Below are 17,577 nucleotides of genomic sequence, written 5' to 3' on the forward strand. Positions count from 1 at the left end.
AAAATCAAAAAAAAAAAAAGACTGAGGTGCTCAAATCTGAAAACATAGAGAAAGGAAGATGGGGTAAATAAGAGACTGCTTTAAACACAAAGCAAGTTCTAGGTCAGACAGTGACAGTTAGAAATACAGAGTGCATAAAGGAGCTATGTACCCATAAAGGCTGGGTACAATGGGAAAGCATCTTCTCCTAAGGATCTGAGGTGAATCCTCAGAGCCTAGATAAAAAACAAAACAAAGGACAGCTCAGTGTGGTGGAGCCTGCAATATGATGGGGCCTAGAGAGAGAAGAAAAATGGAATCCCTGTAAAACCCTTGAGCAGGGATCATTAGGAGAGAAAGTTGAGACAGAGACGAAGGAGGAGGGAGAGAGCTGCCACTGCCATGTGCCACATGGCAGGAGGCATAGAGACTGAAATCCCCCAAATTTTCTGACTTTTGCAAGTTCTCAGGAGATGGGGGGAAGTCCTCCATTGTGTGATTTATTCCACTACAGCCTTTGTGCCAAGAACCTGCATTCAAGGATAAGATCATAGATTTATCGTACATGTGCAGGGGTTGGGGATGCTGGGCTTGTGTTCCCGTCCTATCTTGTATGCCCAAACCCTCAAAGCAGTGACCTGTCAGTTGCAGAGGACTGGATCTAAGAGGCAGGTACATTTTAATAGATACATGTGAACTCCTAGTAAGCTGGACATGTGGTATTGAAGGAGTAATCAAGGATGATAGATGATGCTTAGTTAAAACAAGGAAGGGAACACACACACACACACACACATAAACTCACGCATGCCCACATGCACACCAGAAGAAAAAGATTTAGCCAACCTTTCTCTTCTTTTAGGCTACTGAATTGAAGATGAGAATGACCATCAATTGCACTCTCGATTAACATATGAAAAGGGAGGGGGCCTTAGTAGCTAGGTGGGCAATGAGATGATTCATGTGAACTGGAGCAACTCTATTTATGAAAACATTCAGGACTCAACCAAGTCCTCACTTGACGATGAAGACTTAAGACCAATGTATGATGTAAGATTTTTAAAATCATGCAATGACCAGTAGTAGCTCAAAGTTTAACAAATTTAATTACACAATGAATCAAAAGGACTTTATTCTTCAACCAAATGTAATTCATTACGGGGAGAAAAAGACAAGTATAACATTAAAGTCTGCCTTGATGTAATTCATGATACAAATGTAGAACCCAGAAAAACCATGTTGTTTGACAAGATTCCCATTAAGATTACAAAAGACCAAACAGTCCTCCCTCCTCCACTTTTAGGGAAGCGAAATATCTTATTCTCAAGAGTTTAAAAATTTACAAACAAGATCATTTTGCTTTGAAACACAGATGGACTAATAGAGATGGCTTTAGAAAGGCTCTAGGGCAAGATGTAGTAAGCCAGGCAAGATCAGTCTACCTTCTGCCAAGTCTAGCTAACAATGGACAGGAAATTCTTGGGAAAGGCATATGGGTATGAAACATTCTCCACCATTCTCATTTAACACTGAAAGGTAGGAAAATATAATCACAAGACAGAAAATAAAGTAAAATGCAAATGAACTCAAGTCAGCCCACAGTTGGTCCTGTCGTTCCAACACCTTGAAAGAAACCTCATAGCTGACCTCCAAAAAGACAAAGGAAAGGCCAGGACTGATGCACCCTAATGGTGCCTAATTTTATCTGTCAACTTGACTAAATACCTAGACAGGGATGCAGGATAGCTATGATGACCCAACACCAAAATCTTAAACTTGATAGAAGACAAGGATCTTTGTATTATTTTTGTAACTTGCTTACTCACTTTTTGATAAGTTCATGTCTAAGAATAATGTAAAATATCCATCTGTACGCTCTTGAGATTTGTATATGCATAGTTTCAATTTTATAGTGGTGTGTGGCTTTCAATGTGCTACCATCTAGGACAAATAGTCAAACTGCCATCACCAGATGTTACACGAGCTTATGGTAACTAGGCAAATGAAACACACAGATTATCAACACAAACAATAGGCACTTAATGTTACTGCATGAACAGGTGTTATTATTTGATTATAAGGGTGCATTCACAGTCTGGATGTTCCTAGTGCATCACTCATCATTTCTAAAATGAGTTTGCTTCACTGACGAGTTACAGAAACTGCAAAGCCTTGAGAAGTTTGGAGGGTAGAGCCATGAATGCTTACATCTAACACTGGAGTACAAAAAGGGCTGCTACCACGGAGTGGTCACTGTGGGATTACAAGCAAAGTGATCTGAAAAGAACCCTACAATGGTAACAAGTCAGTAAAGAACAAAAGGGGGACTAGTCACAGAGACACCAGTGAAGAGTGTCCAACAAAAGAGCACACAGCTTGAACAAGGAGCTTATGTGGGGAGCATTCCTAGCACAGTGAAGGGAACACAGTAGGCAAAGTGGCAAGCAACAGTAAAGAGATAAGACACGGCCAGAGGATTAAGAGAAACCCAAACATCTAGATGACATCAGCAATAGTGATGGTTCTAGACCTTTCTAAGTCAGCCATGTGTGAAATTCTCAAAAAAAAAAAAACAAAAAAACAAAAAACAAACAAACAAAAAAACGTGAAAATAAAAATATAACCAGTAGATAGGAGTCTGAGTGTTCCTAACACACATAAATAATACATGATCCAAACAGGATGAGGCAATTAACCTGACCTGATATTATATATTGAATAGTGTACTGAAAGGCATATATTACCCCATAAATAAATGTATGTGTTAAAGTATTAAATAGAAACATGAATAAGTACGTATATATTAATAACATGAAGGCTCTGCAGTAAAAATTAAAAGAATAATGTCAGAAAATACACTCATGAGGTAGGGATAATTCTGGTGGCTATTACAGAATAGTCTGAAATTAGATAGGGGTAGATTGCAGAAATCAGTTAAGAATATATTATCATAACTTAGATAAGACAGCGGTTTAAGGCAGGACATTGTATGGATTACCATAATGAAAAAGGAGCTTTAAGGAAAACATGTACTAGTCTCATTAATCCCATGAGGCTCATATCCTTGTGAATCACTTCTACTGAGAGCAGACGGCAGCTGTGCTTGCCCTGGAACTAGCTGAGTAGGTTAAAGAGAGGGGCTTGGGGTATGTTCTGTGAGGTATGATGAGCTGCAGTGTTACATGGCTTAGGACCTGTCACAGCCTGTGCATGCTACGTGCCCACTGGGCATGCAGTAGTTGGCTTGCTGGTTAGATCAACTGTCAGGTATCACAGTACCTGTGCTGAAGCAGCCTTTACAGGGAGACTTTCATTTCATCTCAGCACATATGTGTGATATGAACCATACATTATTACAAGAAGAAGGGCACCATGTGTGCCATTGGAGGGTCACACTGCTGTGGCAGAGTGTGGCACAATGGAGCAGTTTCAGAGAATGATATTATTCAAATCAATCTTAGAATATATAATTGTTATTAATCATTGTTAATCTCTTATACTTAATTTATCAATAAGATATATATAATAGCATACAAAAAGCATAATATATATCAGCTTTACTATTATGCAATATTTAAGGTACTCACTTTTGATCCTGGAATGTAACCCCCATGGATACAAGAGAAGGAAAAACAGTAGAAACTCTAAGGAAAATACATAAGAACTGAAAGTATGATCCTGCCGTTCAGTTGATAACAAGAAAGCAACTAGAATTATGAGGGGAAATTTACACACACACACACATGCATACATGTACGAGAGTTATGTAGGAAGACTGGCGGGATGATTCTTTAAATATTCAATACACTTACTTATACTAGCAATGATCAATTAAACATTGTCATGAAAAGGGAGGTTTGCTAATCATAGGAAAGCATATAATATCTTTTAAAATATCAGAAGCGTAAGATCTGTATGAAGACAGCTATGAGTATATGACTGAATAATATAAGTATTACAATAAGGAAGCACAGATCCTACCTACATGATAAATGTAGCAAAAATTGTGGATTCAATTTAAACACATTATTATCACTATATAATTAAAACACTATATATTATCACTTTCACTATAGAAGTAGTGAGCTAAAATAATTTTAAAGAATTAATCAAATAATTTATGTATTTTCATAATCTAAGACAAACTTCCTCCCATCAAGTGTTTCCTACTTTCCAAGCTTGGGAGAGGTGAACCACACTTCATGTCACAGTTAACTCACAGTTAACTTACTATCAACACTTCACCTATCGGGACCCAAGAACAAAGAGGTTAAGGGTACAGCCTGATATCATGTATGCCATCAGCCACTTGGGGATGCAGCCACAGTGTAATATCAATGCTACACAAAACACAAGTAGGATGAAAACAAGTCCCCCAAGCTGTAAATCTTCTAGGAGGAAAACCATAAATGTTAATGTTAATTAAACAGTATTTAATTAAACAGAGATATATAGTATGTTTATAGATTAGAAAACTCAGTAGTATAAATATGCCAATTCATGCAGTATTGATTATAGAATGAATACAGTGATAGTTATAATGCCAGTGAGGTTAATCTGACAAGCTGATTCTAAATCTTACATGGCAAGAGATCAGAAAGGAAGCAGGGTTTTATTGTTGTTGCTGTTATTGATTTTTTTTAAGAACAAAGGATTTTCCCTGCCACTACTTGTAACCTAGCATAGAGCTATAGAGCAACTAAAATTACTTCATATTTATATAAGGAAAGACAAAATTATAATGAATAAATTAGGAAATTTTAAAAGGCCTTTGTTAACACAAACCTAAATAGGAAACACCTTTAATATACATTTATAGGCAAAACATGGCATAGTCATATAATGGAATATTTTATGATAATTAAACTACAAAAACATGTAACATTAATTTAAATAACATAAGGCTAAATAGAAATTGCCTGTTACAATAGGACATATAGTCTATGCTATCATTAACAAAGTCTAAGAAGCAACAAATTAAAATGTTTAGTGATGCATGTCTTGATAATAAAATAATAATAAAAATTAAATACGATAAAATAAAAATAAAAATTATCATAACCATTAGTGGGGAAAAGAAGTAGTCATGAAAAAACAATGTCAAATAATATTAATAAATTCTTACTTGACTTGGAGTATATAGGTAACTGCTCTATAACAATTTATTAAACTGCATGTTTAAATTTTCTTTAATATTTCATTAAAACAAGTGTTATGCTACAGTGGATAATGGGGAAGAGTATATCATTATAGCCATGAGAAGGATAAATGTGTATGTGACACATGAGCAGATGCAGAATACTAATAGGATAGAACATTTTAATGATAATTAAAGAATACAGATTCTTGCCAGACTTGAGATAAGCTACTACCATTTGCTACTTAATTATGCATTCTTCTAATAAACAAATCTTAATGGCTCACTAATTATACCAGCATATTTGTCTAAAACAGCAAATAGACTAAATATAGAAGGAAATACCACTTGAGTAAAATAATATTATTTTTGCTAATGTAGTATTAAACCTAAGTTAACAAAGTAAATTAAAGTGTACATATTATTTTAGTATTTTCTTTGCATAAAAAAAACTAAAACTAAAAAACTAGAAAATTTGTTTCAAATCTTACTCGTGAGATTTATAAGCAACAGAATGTCAGGTTTGAGTTTTGCTCAACTCTAATCATAGAGAAAACTCATTGTTTTACATTTGATACAACAAGGTTATATTCAGAAATATACCTTCAAGGCAAACCTGATCTATACAATACAGTCATTTCCAGGCCAGCCAATGCTACAAAATGAGACTCTAAAAAACAGCATCAATAATATCCCAATAGTACTAGAGAGATGGCTCAGAGGTTAAGAGCACTGGCTGTTCTTCCAGAGGTTCTGAGTTCAATTCCCAGCATCCAAATGGTGGCTTACAGCCATCTGTAATGTGATCTGATGTCCTCTTCTGGGATGCAGGTATACATGCAAATAGAGAACTCGTGTACATAAAATAGACACATAAATCATTAAAAATTTATTCCAGCAAAATTTAACAATTATCTGTCTTAAATTCAAAGTCATTATAAATCTTACAAGTTTTCAGAACTTTAAATTTTTTTTTATTTTATTATTTTTTATTAGATATTTTCTTCATTCACACCTCAAATGCTATCCCCTCTCCTAGTTTCCTCTCCAAACGTCCCCTATACCCTCCCTTCACCCTGCTCCCCTACCCACCCACTCCTGCTTACTGGCCCTGGCATTCCCCTGTACTGGGACATAAAATCTTCGCAAGACCAAGGGCCTCTCCTCCCATTGATGGCCAACTAGGCCATCCTCTGCTACATATGCAACTAAAGACAGAGCTCTGGGGGTTAAGTTCATATTGTTGTTCCTCATATAGGATGGCAGACCCCTTTAGCTCCTGGGATACTATCTCTACCTCCTTCATTAGGGGCCCTGTGTTCCATCCAATAGCTGACTGTGAGCATCCACTTCTGTATTTGCCAGGCACTGGCATAGCCTCACAAGAGACAGCTATATCAGCAAAGTCTTGTTGGCATGTGCGTTAGTGTCTGGGTTTGGTAGTTGATCAGAACTTCTTAGAATAAAAGACAAATACAAAAAAGAAACATTTAAAATATATATTATCAACAGCAAATTAAAATTAAGTCTTAGAAGAGCAGGTAGCCTTAATATGATTATAATAGAGGGACTGCTGCCCCAGCAAAAACTATCTTAAGCAATGTCTTATTAGGTTACTTTTGTCAAGACAAGTTTCTATACACCAGAAGACACAGAGAGGCTAGGCAGAAAACAATAGCTATCAATGTATTCTCTATTTCCGACAACACTAACAAGGTACAACTAATGAGGTAAATTATGACTTTGTGGTTCCCAAGAAGCCACACACTATAGTACTCTTGGGAATGTGAGTTGCTGAATGAAGGCAATCAACATAAAAGAACTGGTTTGCCTATAGAGGATCTTCTTAACGCATGGCATGAATCCGAACATGGAGGATTCAAACCCTTTTTCACTAGGAAAGCATCTGAAAACACTCAATCAAAATAGCTAACCTCGCCTGAATCAAGCTTATTGACAACATTCAAAAATGCCTTGCTCACCTCACCTCAGGTGCCAAAGGCTGCATGCGCATCACTATTATAGACATCTGAGGCCCCTCCAGAGGATGACTTTTTACACAGTTCTCACCATCATTAAATTGTTTTCTCCCTGGCTCCCAAAGGTAGTCCTTTGATAGAGAAACACTGAAATCCCTAAAGTATTTTCCAAATTGAAGCAACCCCAATTTAAGAGCTGTATTTGTACTTATTGGGAAAAGGGGAGAGGTGGAAGGTGTCAAAAGCACAGCCTCGAGACTTTCCTGAGTCTTCTTGTAATAGCAAAAGTTATTCGAATTTTTACTGAGGAATTGGAATACCTATCTAATCTATCCAGTGTCATTTCCCTGTGACCTGATATATCTGCTCATTATGTGCAATGAAATATACTACCATATAAACTCTCTTTACAAGACTGAGTTAGCATAGGCTACATAACAGCACTGATGGTATAACAGGGTGAAGGTTTCCTCATTTGTCTCAGCTGAAGACATCTTTGGTTTCTACCCCTACCCTGAAAAGTCCTGTGAGAAAGCACCCAACTCTGTTCTAGAACTCTGGTCAGGGTTGAAATGCCCCAGCTAACTGCGTGGTCTCGGCTTTTCCTAAACTTCTTGCTTGCTTCTCCCTGCAATGGCCAGCCAGGAGTTTCTCTGTGTTCTTTCTCTGTTTGTTGTTTGTTTGTTTGTTTGTTTGTTTGTTGTTTGTGTTTAGTTAATTACAAAAGTCATTATTTACAAAAATCTGTACACACATACATTTGAAAAACTCACAAAATTGTTATCTATGTATCACAAGTTTTTGCTAGATCAAAATATTAAAAATGGGATAAAATTATGTTTCTCTTCTCAATTCTTTTCAAAAGGATTACTGTTTCAAACCACATATATGCTACTTCCCATTAGCAAGACCCATGTAAAAAAATCTAAGCAGCCTAGTGTTCTTTGAGCCCCTAGGCCTTAAACCAAGTAGCCAGGTCAGGCCAGGCCAGGCCAGTGCCCAGAACTAGGGCAAGGAGCTGGCCCACAGTGCATAGCACAATGCTGTAATGTAACAACAGGAGGAACAAGTCTTTGGCTAACACTTTGGCATTAAATGAAAGAGGCAAACAAGATGGAGACATGCAGCCCTGTCAGCCATGTTGGACCAAGAGACACAGGTGACCTTAAAGGCTGGCTCCCAGAGCAGCAGAAGGAACCCTGCCTGATACATACCTGGTAGAATACTATTTCAACCACTTAGGTATGCCACTTGGGCATGGCAAGGAGCACTCACACAGGAGAATCAGGGAAGGGTAGTGGGCCACACCAGCCACAGCCAGCTCATCAAGTCACTAACGTGGATGGAGTGCAAATATTTCAGCCAAGTACTACCGACACGCTACCTGCTCTGCTCACCTTAAGGGCCACGTGGCAATGTCCGGCCCAAAGCAGGACCCTGTTCTCATCCTGGGAATATTTTCTTAGCTAGAAAAAGAGTCCAGTCTTCCCTATGTGTGCAGGACAGGGGCTGACGTGTCCTTTATTACATGTTAGTTAAGAGAGCCCTCATTAAAGCTCAAAGTTTGTGCTTCTCTTTGCAGACTGTGTTCTCTCCTAGCAACAGCAGGCTTAGGACAGAGTATCTGGGTCCTCTGTCCCAAGACAGAGGACTCAGCCCAAATCCTACTTCCAAACCCTTCTGAGTCCCAGGGCCCTTCAACACTGTCAAGGTGCCCAAGCAAACACATAGGGTGGCACAGAGACCCACTGAGTTGGATGTGATGCACAGTTCCATGGTCAGGGAAAACATAGTGATGTCCTTAGGGCAGCTCTGCTGTTCTGAGGTAGGTACCAGGCCTAGGGGGGGCATATAGGTCACTGAGGCAATGTGGTTGTTCTGCATGACCTCAAAGATCATCTGCTGAAGACCAAAACAGAACGTGGAGCCAAACGGGTTGGTGTTATTTGGGGATGAGGACCTGTGCGAGACAACAGGCTTCTCCACAGGATGGCCCAGAAGCTCCTGGATGCTATCCACTTGCTGTTGTGTATATTTCAGTCTGACCACCTGCATTTTCTTTTTTTATAGCTAGTTGGATCTTGAACTCACAGTGGTGGTAAATGTTAAAATAATAATGCCCAGAGTAATTGGTATGCAAGACAAACTTCTTCACTTTGCGTGTATTTGATGTCCACTCCAAGAGTGAAGTAGTTAAAAAAGTAGTTGTACTTGGATTGCACTTGTCTATGAGGGGAAGGAGAGGGGATTTTCATCTTGTCTTCAGATTTATAGAAGACTTGGTGTGGAGAGCCAAGCATGCAAAGAACATCTTGGCAAGAATCACCAAAATATACCGCACACTCAAATACTCTCATTTTGGCATCTGCTAATACTCCAGGTCCACAGCCTGCAGCGAGCAAGCGAAGTCGCAACCCTCAGGGTCCAATTCCATCTCAAAGAACATCTACACTTTCAGCACATACATTCTCCAGGAAACAGCTTAGGGGCATCACAGGAGCCTTGACATCCTGGCAGCTGTTTCCACTATAGATGTACGTTCGTTCTACAGTTGCTCCATGGGGTATCTGAAGAGAAGCCAGACCATGAGCAAAACTAACCTCATACTTGGGAGCCTCTGTCCATGAGTCTAACTGAGAAGAGAAAGACAATCCTCGGAAGTTGAGATGGAAGTGCTCAGCAGAGTTGTACACTCTAGATAAGTAAGAAAGAACGACACAGTTGACTGGAAGCTGCTTTCCAGTGTAAACCAGCTTGGCAGGCAGCAGTGACTCCAGCAGGGGAACTGCTTTTGTCTAGTTTCTGAACTGACCTCCAGGATAGGTTGTGGCAAAAGACTGGTCGATTTGCTCAACGGTAGGAGCAACGGCCTGAGAGTTAAAATGCACTCCACAATACTTTAATTTTACTTTTTTCAAGTCATAAACTTCAATCACCTGGAGTCTCTGATTGAAAGCATCAAACAGTAGTTTGATCCCGTCCAGAGTCAGGTTAAGGATGAGGTCATGGCTTAGAGGAGACTAGTCACTGTAGAGAACCTGGATATTTTTGAGGATGCGACAGGGATTCTGAAGAATGGCTACTGCCTGAGCCAGAAGTATTCCCAGCGTGAATTCGCACTGCTCATTCCCCATAGAGTGTTCAGGCACTACCTTCAGGTCCAGCATTGGTTCGGTTCACTAGGCTGGGCAGCCTCCCTGCAGCAACTCAGACAGGACCCAGCCTGAGGAGAGCTGTTCTTTTTCTTTAAAAAACTCCCTGTAATAATATTCAGGGCTTCTCGGTGAGAAGTGTATCTCTACAGACAAATACCAGCTTTATATAAACTCTCAATTAGAACATTGAATGTGCTCAGTGGTTTCTGCATTTTTACCCCATAACAATGACTTGGTCAATATGAGTACCAGAAGGTATGTGCTTCCACCTGATATGGATAGAAATGCAGCTGCCATTCTTTGCAAACTTAGTATAAGACAGGCTCCAAGTGTGGTACCATTACCATCTAGGCAGCCATGATGAAGGCCTATTCTAATGTTAACACAATGTAGTACCAGGAGGAGGAGGAGAAAGTAGCTGACTCTAAATGTTTTAATAACTACAGGAGAAGAGTTTCTTATAATTTTTTATGTGCCAGGGTGGGTTGGTACCTGGGGAGGGGCGCCTTTGCTTGCCCTTCTTAGAAGAGCAAGGGGTAGAGGGATGGAGGGATGGAGGGATAGATGGAGGGGCTGTGTGAGGGGTGAACTGGAAGGAGGTGGGGCTGCAATCTGGATGTAAAGTGAATAAATTAATTAATTAATGGAAAGAAATTGAGAGGTTAACCATCTCAGAAGAATTTCACTAACTCTAAAATGCTTCACAAGTTGTTAAACCTTCTAGTGTTGACCACTAAGAAAGCAGTGAGCTATGTAATGTTGGCCTATCTGAGCTCTGGGAGCAGCATGTACTGTTTGTATATTGCTCTAAACGACTTATATCAACTCTGCCAGTTGTTTACAACCCGGGTCAGAAATAAAGTGTGGGTGTCAGTCAGTCTCCACATCCAGCGAGTCCGTCATTTGGGCTTTTAACCAGGTAAACTCAACCACAGTCTACACTTCAGTGACAGGCTAAGGACTACAAGAGCAGCTGGCAAAATAACTGCAGTAACTGCACACAAACTCCTAGAATTTTGGAGTAAACCCAATTGCTCCTGTTAGAAAAAGAAAAGACCTATTTTGTTCTTATTTGACAAAAATAACTACAAGCTTTCAGAGGGCCATACTGCCCCTTATCCCATTTGGGCAGGCTCATGGGTCACTGAGGGAAGGTGACCCCTGTCATGAATGGATTACTTTGTTTCCTTTACAGAAGTAAGCAGCCCTTACTGAGCATACATGTAAGGCACTGCCATTCTCTCAATTGCCTTGTTCAGGATCTGAAATTTCTCATTATATTATAGGGGTCTCTAGCTTCCTTGGTTAGGCTTATTTCTAGGTTTTCTTATTTTTTCCCCTTTCTGAATTCTTCCTAACACTTTTATTTCTGGCACATGAGAAAGGTAGGGTTAATTACAAAGTAAAAAGGCTACTTCGCCCAATATAAATTTATCACTTCTTAGTTTTCTGCAGTCTTTCAAATCTCTTAAGTATAGGATTATTTTATCTATAAGGCTACCCATATTCATAAGAATTAAAAGAAAAACTGCCTAAAATTGCCAAAAGTAATCTCCAGATCCATGTACCCCTCGTAAAAATTCCAGTGACCTTCTTCACAGGAAAAGGCGAAAAAGAAATCCTAAATTTCTACTGAGGAAAAAAAAAAAAAAAAAGAAAAGAAAAGAAACAAACCTAAATACAAAAAAACTTTCAACAAAACAAAACAAAAACAAAAACAAAAAAACCTTGAATACTTGAGGAAGCTGGAAGTTTCTGGCTGTATCATGCGATGCTTTCCTGAAGCAGACTCTGTGATGTTTTGCTGATAAAGAATCATGTGCTGTTTTGCTGAAGCAGACCCGAGAGAAGACAGACATGTTTGGAGAGAGTATAAGTAGGATCTAACAGACAACAATGGGGCGCTTGCATTGCTTGCTGTACAGCTCTTTCTTGGCCTCCTTTCTTCACTGACACTCACTTTGTAGAGAGAGACATGGAAGAGAACTTCTGGTATCCCAGCTGGTTGCTCCTGCTGACTTGTGCTGATGTAGCAGGGGGCCTAGCTGTTTCTGCTGGACCCTGCTTTTTCATGTTTAGAGACACTTTCTGAACTGGACTCTTGGTAACCTGACACTACTGAACTAGACTTCTAGTATCCTGAGAATGGATTGGAAGCACCCCAAACAACTACTTCTCAATAGGTCTACATCCCTAAAGTCCTACTTACCAGCTTTTCTCCCCTACCACTGGGTGGTGGGCTAGAAAGAGGGCCAAAACATTTGAGAACCCTAACTGAAGTAGGTTTTAAAAAACCTAAAGCTACAGAAAGCAATATCAAACATTGACAAATGAAACTGCATAAAATTTAACAGATTTCGCATAGAAAAGGAAACAACTAAGTTTCCTTGATAACCCCACAGAACTGTACAAAATTTTTTTTGGCTATACTTCTGCAAGAGAAATCATATATAAAATATATAAGAACTTGAAAATGTCAACACACACACACACAAAAAAAAGAGCAAACAACCCAGTAAATTAATAGGCAAATTAAATGATAAGCTCTCAAAGTAGCCAATAATACAGAAAGGCCAGGGCTGTATCTGTGCTGGTAGGGTGCCTGCCTCAGTTTGACCTCCAGCTGCACATCAACCAGGCATAATCCAGAACTTGGGAGATGGAGGCAGGAGGATCAGTTCAAGGACACCTTCAACTACAGGAGTGACAGTCCCGCCTAGACAACCTGAGACTCCTTTAAAAAAAAAAAAAAGTCATAAAGAAATATTCAACATCCTTAGCCATCAGGGGAATGCAAATCAAAAGTGCATTAATATTCTATGAATCTGATTGTTGTTATTCAGAAGTTATGTAAAGGGAAAGGATGTTGACGGCGTAGAGAAAAAAAAAAGGGGGAGGGGGACTCATTCCTGGCTGGTGGGAATACAAATTATTCTGCCAGCACAGGAATCAGTGTGGATGCTCCTCACAAAACTGCAAAGACAGCATCACAAAATCTAGATGCCCTCCTCCAGGGAACCGACTCAACTTCAGCAAAGCCACAGCAATACCCGCCCATCTGCCTTGACTGCAACATTCACAACACTCAAGTCATGAGGCCAGCATAGGCACATGTAAACAAATGCACGGGGAGACAAACATGTGGCGTGAGTACACAATGTGGAGGTTTAATCAGCCATCATAACAAAGAATTTACATCATTTGAAAGAAGATGGAATCAACTAGAGATCATGTTAAGCAAAACGAGCTAGACCCCCCCCCAAAAAAATGTACAAAATGTTGTCTTACTCGTGGTTCCTAGATTCTATTTAGATTCTCCCTCCCCCTCCCCCTTTCCTGTGTGTGCACGTGACAAAATGAGACAATCTGAATAAAGGAAGGAGACTAGAAGGAGAGGCAAGAGGAAGAAATATGAAGGTATGGAGGTAAAATACAGCAAAGCACATGGTACTTTTAAAACAGCTTTATAAAACTCATCAATAAATAAGGTGAGGACATCAAGAAAACTAGGGTTATTCTTAGAGAACTCTTTATTTACTCTTTTCTATTGGTCTTCTACTTATATTTTTCATTTACTTTGTTATTTGACAATATCATATGGGCATATGATATAAAGCAATTACTAGCTAGCTCCCCAATATCCCTTCTTATCTCCCTCTCTTCTCTATCGACCCATCTGTATCCATACCAGTTCCTTTCTGGATTCATGACAGTTTTTGTTCTGTTCTGTGACCCATTTAATTTAATCAGATCCCCCTGTGTGCTCATTGATTATACACTGATTCCTAGTAGAGTGAGAAGTGCTCTGCTCAACCCATCTTCTAAAATACATCTCCTGATGATTGTTTCCTGAGCCCCTGGCCATTATTTCTACTCATCAGTCAAGGCCCATAAAGCTATAAAAATCAATACCTAAATGCTTATCTTTCCAGACAACGCAAATAAGTAGACAGTGTACTTTAAAATTCCTCTCTTTTAGATATACATGGTCAAAAGATCAGTCGCTGCAGGTGTAGCACATAATACCATCTATAAGCCAGACTTAGTAATTTTTTTCTTCTGTAGCTAGAGAAAATTTCACATAAACTAGAGATTACGCTGCACATATAATTCATATGTTCATAAAATTTACCGTTCTTTGGGTCAGTTTAACCTTATTTTACAAAAGTGCCACTTTCTTTGATAGCTGAGTGTAACGTGCCCGAATAATTGAAGATTCAATTATATTTCTGACAGGTTCTCTCTTGCCCCAGCCGTCTTCAAGAAGAGAGGGAGCAGACAGCAAAGAGTATAAATATGAAGTACTCTGTAAATTCGGAATTACCAGCCTTTAAACGGGATAAAGCAACTTAAAAATAGATCACCCGGAAGGATTTAAATGAAACAGGTTTGCACTCAATAGATGCAGGATACTCATGTTATAGCTCTGATTTATAACTCAAAAAGTCTTGGGATGTAGATGCATCATCTGAGAGAGCATCTCAGCAAGTATGCCTGTCAGGAACTGCAGATTGTCTAGAAGCCTGGAGCTGTGGGAAAAGTTGGGGGAGGCCTCAGGTCTTAAAGGCTGGTAGCAGGGCCTACAAAGACGACTGTCCTTCCTGCTGCTAGCGTTGGCTAGCGTCAACTCAGTACCAACTATAGCCATTTTGGAGGAGGAAACCCCCAACTGTGAAAATGTCTTCAGCGGATTTGCCAAAGGACAAGCCTGTCAAGCATTCTCTTGATTGATGTTTGATGTGGGAGGGCCCTAGTCACTGGAGGCAGTGCCACCTGGTGGGCTGTAGCCATTTCCTCCGAGTTGAAACATCTTCTCCTGGAGGGAGGGGGCGCTAGAGAGTCGGGAAGTAAACCGGACAAATCCGGTGAAAACTGAAACTAGCAAGATTCTCAAGGTCCCCACCCACTCTCCTCCTGGGCTTCAAAAGCAGTCTAACTGCGGGGTGAGAAAGAACAGCGGTTGGCTAGGATTCCCACAGAGAGCAGTTCCGTTGCAGTTTTCCTGAATCCCCCACCTTGTTGAGGTAAGCTTTTCAGAGGTGCAGCTGCTTTTGAGCTTCCCTGACCCCACTGACCAGCACCGGATTCTGGATTTCCCAAGTTGGACTTTGACGAACTCTTCCTATCTGTTGTCAATGCCCTCTCTGGGCTGAGCAGACATAGACTATGGTTCTCTAGATATGTCTCATGGGACAAAGTGTCTGGAGAGGTATTCTAGAGGCATATGTTAGAGGTATTTTGCCACATTTCCACATCTCATATCACTGAACAATAAGGGAATTGTTGGCTGTAGGGAACTATGCCACGAAGTGTAAGCTAGGGTCTAGAGAACCCCCTTAAGCAAGTCCTGAGAACACCCATCTAGCACCCAAAAACAACACAAGATTAATGCAGCATAGTGGGGGGCTCAAAACCCACAAAATACAGCCTTAGACACAGAAGCCTATAAGCAGCTGAGACTGAATAGGAAACAAAAGTAGATATAATGTAGGGAAGTTTAAAATACCAGTTCAAACTTCACAGTAAAGGGGAGAATTTTAAGAGCTGGGCTGGAGAGATGGCTCAGTGGTTAAGAGCACTGGCTGCTCTTCCACAGGTCCTGAGTTCAGTTCCCAGCAACCACATGCTCACAACCATCTGTAATATAATTTGATTCTCTCTTCTGGTGTGAATGAAATAAATAAACAAACAGATCTTAACCAATAATAATGGTAGTCGTAGTAATAATGATAAATAATTGTACCAGGCATGCTTGTCTCTGTAAAGTATAAATTCTATAATAATCATTAGATTTTTTTGCCATCTGTACTTCCTTTCTCATTTAAGGTACTGATTTTGTGATTTAGACTACATGTTTACATATATGAAGAGATTACAAGTGAACTTGGAAAAAACTGGAATTCACCAGCTATGGGAAAGCAGCTAAGGACTTTTTGATAAACTACTTACTGTTAGGTGAGACAGTGTTTCATTTGAGGATTTTAGTTCTCTCAGGCTTAAAGGACTAAAGCTGAAGTACTTGCTGATTCCTGTCAAGAACCACTGTAAATATTAGATAGGACTATTTAAGATACTATATCTTTGTGACAATACTCTTGATACAAATTATTTCCAGACCCCATTTGAAAAAACTAAGCAAAGAAGTGATTTTAGGAATTCTAGAAAAAATGAATTTGGGAGGGAAAAGAAATCACTCTATAGTTTTGAGAATCCTTACCTCAGCATTTCTCAAAAGTGAACTTGCCAAACTGCGGAAGTCCACAGCTGCCAGGCTGAGGTAGAGGCTTCAGGGACTCTGAAAGCAAACTAACAAGGATTGAGCTGAATTCAATGCAGCTTCTAGTTGATAGGTCTCTAATGTTTAGTATTCCTATACTCTTGTAAATCCACAAAGTTATGTATGAGTGCTCCCCTACCACCCCACTAAAGTGCTAATGCATTTATCTTTAGGGCCTTTTCTTATCTAGAAAATGGCTGCATCAAGCAACAGAGGGATCCAGGAAATAGGACAGTAGCTATGCTATGGTGGTTAGGTTGACTATGAATGCAACAGGTTCCAAAATCACATAGGAGACAAACTTCTGGGCGGGTCTATAAAGGATTTGTGAGACTGGCTTGGGTGAGAAAACCCACCTGAAATGTGCACAGTCCGGTTCCTTAGAATAGGGTCCAACACTACCTAAAAAAGTGGACAGGAACTGAATACAGTCTCCATCACTTTGCTTCCAGAGAGCTGAAGCAATGTAAGCAGCTACCACTGTGCCACAGTCCTGCTGCCATGCCTTCTCCACCACGGCAGGCTGCCTTCAAACTGGGACAGCATCAACCCTTTGCTTCTATTAGGTGTTTGTTATGCCATTCAATGAAAACAGTCATTAATACAGTAGTGTGGGGTGTGTGTGTGTGTGTGTGTGTATGTGACCTGGAATATGGTACGGGGAACCTTGGCAATGAATGCGTTAGGCATTATAGTCTCTGGATCCAAAGAGACCGGATTCAAATTCCAGCTTTACAAATTACTAATATCTGAAGTCAATAGCTTACTTTGTGCCCTATTTATATTAGCTATTTTTCAAAGGAGCCTGAAAATCCTTAGGGGATTGTTCCAAAATGACATCATTTAAATTAGAACCAGTGCACAGCTCCTAGAACTTCATGGCACTGAGTAAGCCTGATGTGGTATGGGGGAGGGAATGGTTTGTATTTGGGGATATTCTCAAGAAACCTTAGTTAGAAGATACAAACAGCCGGGCGTGGTGGCGCACACCTTTAGTCCCAGCACTCGGGAGGCAGAGGCAGGCGGATTTCTGAGTTCGAGGCCAGCCTG

General features: G+C 39.9%; 1 protein-coding gene and 2 pseudogenes across 4 annotated transcripts in view; 1 reads left to right on the forward strand and 2 right to left on the reverse strand.

Moving 5' to 3' along the window:
• Tbc1d32 (TBC1 domain family member 32) overlaps window positions 1–17,577 on the reverse strand; it is a 213,273-nt gene that overhangs the window by 74,085 nt on the left and 121,611 nt on the right. The window lies entirely within an intron of this gene.
• Window positions 8,897–10,262, reverse strand: LOC110303530 (annotated as a pseudogene). The gene is made up of 2 exons (XR_002378927.1): window positions 9,908–10,262; window positions 8,897–9,787 (listed from the first exon to the last, which is right to left on the reverse strand). The product of XR_002378927.1 is annotated as a UPF0183 protein C16orf70 homolog (transcript).
• LOC110303532 overlaps window positions 15,077–17,577 on the forward strand; it is a 10,181-nt pseudogene continuing 7,680 nt past the window's right edge. Inside the window, exon 1 of the transcript XR_003837799.1 lies at window positions 15,077–15,274. The product of XR_003837799.1 is annotated as a male-specific lethal 3 homolog pseudogene (transcript). The remainder of the gene's footprint in view (window positions 15,275–17,577) is intronic.

Source organism: Mus caroli, chromosome 10, assembly GCF_900094665.2.
Source record: "Mus caroli chromosome 10, CAROLI_EIJ_v1.1, whole genome shotgun sequence".
In the NCBI taxonomy this organism is placed as follows: Eukaryota; Metazoa; Chordata; class Mammalia; order Rodentia; family Muridae; genus Mus; species Mus caroli.